Source organism: Salarias fasciatus, chromosome 6 (assembly GCF_902148845.1).
Source record: "Salarias fasciatus chromosome 6, fSalaFa1.1, whole genome shotgun sequence".
Lineage (NCBI taxonomy): Eukaryota > Metazoa > Chordata > Actinopteri > Blenniiformes > Blenniidae > Salarias > Salarias fasciatus.
In genome coordinates this window covers 18,484,116-18,490,772 of record NC_043750.1, presented here as the reverse complement: position 1 = coordinate 18,490,772, position 6,657 = coordinate 18,484,116, and positions in this window count along the sequence as shown.

Here is a 6,657-nt window from a genome sequence, read left to right as displayed (position 1 = left end):
GTCGCCCTCGGACGTGGGCAGTAATGGTAGATGAGAGCGAGATGAGAGCTGGCAGAGGCGGGGTGAAAATGCAGCAGCAGCAGCAGCAGGGGAGAGAAAAACCCTGACACAGGCTGATACGGCTGCAGCTGCATCCCGGAAGGATGCATCGGATCAGTAGGAGGAAAGAAAAAAAAGAAGAAATGAAGAAAACCCTCCTCTCGTCAGTACAATGGTGATCTGTCGTGGAGAAACACTCCAATTCACATCATGAATTTAGTAATCATTTGTGTTGCTTTGTCATGTAAATAATGTCAACTTCACACAAAACTCATTGAAACTACAAAACACAATGAAATATGTGGTATGTATAATTATCATATGGTGAATTGGGGTGATAATACATAAAAAGATGAATCTGTTCAGAAGATGACAAGTTCCTCCCAACAGAGAAAATCAATAATTCACACAGAAAGTATGCTCAAGTGTATAAATCCATAAAAAAATTTTTTTATTATAATCCACATTTTATTGAAGTAAATACTACCATAAACTGTTCATTTGTGGTATTGTGAATACAGACAGATGGATTGATAGATGGATAAAACATAAAAAGACTCTGAGTTATTTCACACTTTTGTGTTCACTACACAATTTCATATGATGTAAAATCATTTAAATGTCTTCAGTGAGAAGCTCCAATGTAAACAGTCTTGAAAATAAAGAGAGAACATTGAATGGGAAGGTGTGTTCAAACCTTAGACTGGTAGTATAGGTCCTCTCAGTGAACGAACCTTGAAAGAAAGATAAATGTGCTTTATTGTTTTGCATTACATCATCCTCTGAGGTCGTTTGTGTGCAGATACATCAGTGAGCCACTAGGGGGAGACTGCTAATAACATACAGATTAAAACAATTCAAATGGCCTGAATTGAAATTAATTCATGGATCTAAATCATGTGTCTTTGCTGAGGAAAATGAGCGCTGCTTAACTGATCCTCGTGAGGCTGGAGATAAACGAGCGCATCTTTAAATCCTACACAAGGTTCACTGAAAGGTTGAAAACTGAGATACATGAAAATGATCTTGCTGTTTCCTTTTGCATTTCTGATTATCCTCTGTATCAAAAGAAACCAAGTAGATAAAACCACAGGCCAGCTTTCTGTTTTTGAACAAAAGCCTCAAAAGTATGAAGACCTCAGATATATATTTCTTTTTAATATGATTTCATATTGTTACAAGTCATTAAAGATGGCAACAAATCTTCTACAACAGAAGGTTCTGATTGGATGAGAGAGTTTCCAAGAGGACCAATATACAGCAAAAACAACCTGAAAAATCTCAGCTGTATCAATCCGTCTCATATCTACCTAAAATAAATAAATAAAATAAAAATAATGACACCAATAATACCAGTTCCCAAACACAAATGACATGTTTGTTTTCAATGGAGATAGAAACATGTGAGTGAATGTATCTCATCCAGAGCAGCAGAACCTATAGAGATGTGGAAATAAAGTCTTGTATGAGAAGATAAATGGTGATTTAAAGGGTGATGCCACAGTGAAAATACTTAACAAGTGGCAGGAAACTAAAGAAAAAAAACATGTTTGTTAGATCATCCAACCAAATGAAGTGTTTCTGCAACTAGTGTATGAAAACAATATCACACTTGAGGGCGTGCTGCTGTATGTATATATATCAACACTGCTCTTAACGTCTTCAGCACTGGTCTGGGGTTTTGCGTCGATGACTGGATAACAGCTGTGCTGATATTCGGTACATCAGCACTCACTTAGGTGCCAAATGAACATAAACTTAAAGAGACGATGGGGTAACTTGCGATGAACTATTTCAGGGTGCGTCTACTAATTTTACCTGCAGATGGTCAGCAAATTCACTTCTCCGCCTAATTTCCAAAGAGTGCTTATCATCACAATTCATTAGGAGAAGTATTCACACAACAATGGGGTTGTTAGTTGTCCCAGCAGGGCCTAACGAGGTGCTGACCTTTGCTGGAGGACCAGTAGTCGACGGGGATGAGTGAAACCAAATACCCACGGCCAGAGGGGAGCAACCGTACGTGTCTGCCATTACTGGCATAATTCATCACAGCTCTGCCTCTTGCATTGCTGTTTTTAGGCTAGAGTATCCTTAAACACTCTGGACGCGGGCAAGCTGACACCAGATGACGCACAGCAAACATCTCATTGCTATTTCTTTCTAGACAACCATCATGATGCGATTAAGGAGCAGCACAGATCTCACTTAAGTGAGAGTAAGCAGTGTAACTTTAGGTGTGTTTTTCATCTGTAACTATTCAGCACAACTAAGCTTCACAATAAAAGCAGTGAGCATCACCAGCAGAGAGTCAGTGTTTACATGAGGTTTATTGCCAAATATATTGTCACCAAGTAGATTAGCTCTTTTTACTTATTTCAATAACGAAGCCACTTTTGTTAAAAATATTTTATTGAGAAATAGTGTTTTCTTTCTTTATTATTCTTATTCTTATTCTTATTCTTATTCTTATTCTTATTCTTATTCTTATTCTTATCATAACAACACATTATTTTGTATATTCTAATGAATTTATTTAGCAAATTGCCAATCAGTTATTGCACTACATACATAATTATGATTGATTGTTAGAGAAATTTGCTAAAAGTCATACTTATTAAAACACATCCCCAGTAAATTCCTCTAAACTGACCTTTACTCTATGGGCTCACATTTGAGTTTCATTTTGAAAAAAATCAATATTCTCTTTTTGAAAGTAGAAAAAACACCAATTTAATGCTATGTTTTCTCATGTCATAAAATGCATGAGAAATTGAATCATTATCATGAATGAGGTTCTTTATTGTCAGCTTTATGACAATAAAGCTGACAATAAAGAACCTTCCCCAGGAGTTCACTGAAAATGACCTGAATACTCTGATGCTCATTAATCCTGCCTAAGTGAAATGTCATTATAAGTGTTTTAGGGAAACACTCTAATCCCTTATATCCACTGAACCAGCTCACATGCGACACTTTCAAATCCACAGGTGACCTTTGAACCATGAAATCGGTGAAAGATGTCGGGTAACCTGGAGAAGAGCGGTGTCTGGCTTCCTGTGACTGCTTCACAGCAGGTGTTCAGCCTCTCAAACTTCTCCAGTTCCCCCTCAGGAGCTGCAGAGAGCCCAGCGGTCAGTGTCAGGGAGTCACAACTGCTGCTGCATGGACGAGCAAACACATGTCAGCATGTTGTATAAGATTAATGACTTTGAAAAAGAAGCTGCAAAAAAATTATATCAATTTTCACACTCGAATTTTTAACCTTTATTTTCATTTCATTGGGTTCTTGTTTGTAGAGATACTCACGTTTTCGAAAAACATTCAAACCACTAATATGCTCCAGAGTAATTTGTGGTTTTAAGTTCGTCCTTTTTGTGTGTCTTTTATATATATATATATATATATATATATATATATATATATATATATATATATATATATATATATATGTATTGTTTATTAATGCCAACTTAACATGTCGATTGTATCTGAAGTCTGAGTTTTATCACTGCCTTCTCATGTGTTCTTATAGTTTTTAGGAATGTGCCTGTAGGTATTTCCTTTCTGATTGTAACTACTTACATTTTAAAGATTTAATACCAACTAAATTAATATTTTCTGTCTTGTTTATCTTGTGTTGCCAACATTGCATATTTTACATTGCAAACTGTCATTTTATGTTCACACTTAGCTTCATTTGCGCCATTTCGTCAGCTGTTATGTCTGGCAGAGGTTTAAAGTTTCAGCTGTACATATTAGTGAGATTCCAATGATTATTACTGCAAAGACCACGAACATCTACCCAAAATAAACATTTCAGGAAAAATCCATTGGCCACTTTCAGGGGTTCTTACAGAACTGTAGTGGACAGACAACCAACAACCCTGCAAGTCTGTCACTGTAAAATCAGCACTTGTTAACACATTAAATTTTTGTACATTCATGTTCAAACTATCCTTTACAGTTTATTTAGTGCATGGTGTGGTTCATTCCTTCCTGTTTTGCATCAACATCCTCCTGCGTGTGGCTGAGAGCGAGGGGGTTGAAAAGGTCTCTGCATGGTCTGTTCATAACTTTGATTAATGGTACCCATGATTTAACACCTGCTGTTTTAATGTAGCCACTCTAAGAAACTGATCTCAGCATGCTTGCGTGAGCGGTGTCCCTATTTTAAATAGATACCTAAATTTACCAGCTTTGTGTAGGTCAGTTCAACCTGTGTGCGGCGTGAAATTTTTAATAGCTCAGACTTGAGATGATTCGGGGGAAAAGAAGACCACAAGCTGCTTTTGCTGATCACTTTTAATAGGCTAATATAAACACCTTTCCAAAGGTTTATGGAGGTGATCGTCCAATAAGTTTAGATAATTCTGATTACTTCTGAAATTTGATTCAATGCTGTGGAGGTGTAATGATTCCTCAAAATCCAAACAAGGGAAAACAAAGAAAGTAAAGAAGAAAAGTACTCCAATCCTATCAGAATGTAATTTAAATAGTTTAAAAAATATTGAAAAATATTAACTGATACTGACACAAACTCGAAGAATCAACTGAATTTGTTCATTTTGCTTCTTGAAAAATTCTAACCAATCAGGAAATGGGTTCTCAAAGTGACATTTCAAAGTAAAATGCAAATGCATATGAGTGAGTTAAAGTTGAACCTCTGAAATCAAATAGAAGTATGAATCACATGTGAAGAATAGAAGTGCAAAGTGATATAAGTCGTGCTTCCAGTCTGCTTTCAGTGACAGCGACAGTAAAAGTGGGGTTTGAGGGTGACAAGAGCTTTATGCTGGTGGCCTCTGTCCTTGATAGGGCTGTCAGTGTGCCCTCCACACTGAGCAACTGTTGGCCCGCCCCCTCCCCGCTGCATACCACAAACCTGGGTGCCTGTCCAGAAACAACACTTGTGCCTTAAACACTTTGACAGACTTTTAATAACTAGATCATTATTATGCAAGACAGTTTTCTCCTGCTTGTCACAGGTGAGAAACTAACAACACAGGTATAAAATATAAACTATACATGTAAACACTGTTTCTGTTTTATCTACACAGTGTTAAAGTGTCATCAGATTTAAATTTGATTCTTTCTCTGAATATGACCTTCCATCCATTTTCACAAAACTACAAGCCTCTACAAGCTCTGGGCGGGAGGCTGGATGAGCTCAACACTTAGGACCAAAACAAATCTCACGCTGCGTCTGTGGATGAATGGATAAATTTAATTCTTTTAGCTGACTGGCACCAGCTGATGGTGACTATTTCTCCCCACTGACTACACAGCTGCTCCAGTGGGCGTACGAAGCAGTGACGCGGTTCTTGAGTCCACAAATGTTGGTGGAGGGAATGCGGCCTGCTTAATCTTCAACACAAACTAATGCAGCTGTGAAAAAATATGACTGATCTGTCCAGATGATCATCCATCTTTTATTTCTTTTGATGATATGTTGCCTTTTCATTATTTGACGACCAAAGTACCGACAATAATATTTATCATTCTGAGCAAACTGAGCTGTGTGGCTTATTTATAACTTGATCTAATCTCAGAGGGCCTCCTTATTCGTAGTAATTACGTAACAGCATTTATGAGGAAATGTGACCACTGACTTAAAAAGGAATGATGATTAAGCCTGAAGATGTTTTGTTGCATTGCATCATATTACTGACTTGCAAGTCTGAGCATTTCTCTAAGCTGTAGATTATATTAAAGTATTTGTGTTTTCATGCAAAATTACATACAAATTATATGTTTTAAATACTTTGTGAACTTTCACTGAGTTGGCTCAGTTTACTGGAATTTTAATTCAAATTCAGATTCACATATTGATGTATTATTATTATTATTATTATTATTATTATTATTTTTATTAGTAGTAGTAGTATTATAAAGGAAGGGGTGGAATCAAAACATTAAGCTATGTTTAGAATTTCTATTAATTTGTCATTTGCATCTGCATTAATGACTTTAGCTCAGTCCATCTTCTATGCCACTATATTCTGTCTGGGGTGGCAGACCAGTGGAGCCATCCCAACTGATTACAGGACAAATTACTGACAACACAGGACAGGTCACTGCGCCATTACAGGGCAGACACAGAAAAAGACACTGATAGGGTCACCAAATAAACCTGGAGACTGTATCCTGCCTGCATGTAAAGTCATCTCGCTTATTATTATATTGAATAAGATGAATGGAGATACAAAATTCAATGCATTTCTGTAAATTACGCAAAGAAATCAAAACAAATCAAATCGCCTTGTCTGTGTGCGTGCGTGTGTGGTGGAAAAAGTGACTTTACTGGAGAGGAGCTGTTCTCAGTGGAAAGGTGCTGAAATCTCACTTTTTGGGTTCAGGAGGGGAAAAACTGGAGAACGGAATGAACGCTGCAGTCTGACACACCGTGGTGGGATTTTCCCTGGGACTCCCCCGTCCGTCTCTCTCTCTCTCTCTCTCTCTCTCTCTCTCTCTCTCTCTCTCTCTCTCTCTCTCTCTCTCTCTCTCTCTCTCTCTCTCTCTCTCTCTCTCTCCTCTCTCTCTTCCCTCCTCGCGCTCACCGTGCGCCCTCGCGGCAGCCCGCAGAGTTTTCCGTCCCGTGTCAGGATAACATCGTAA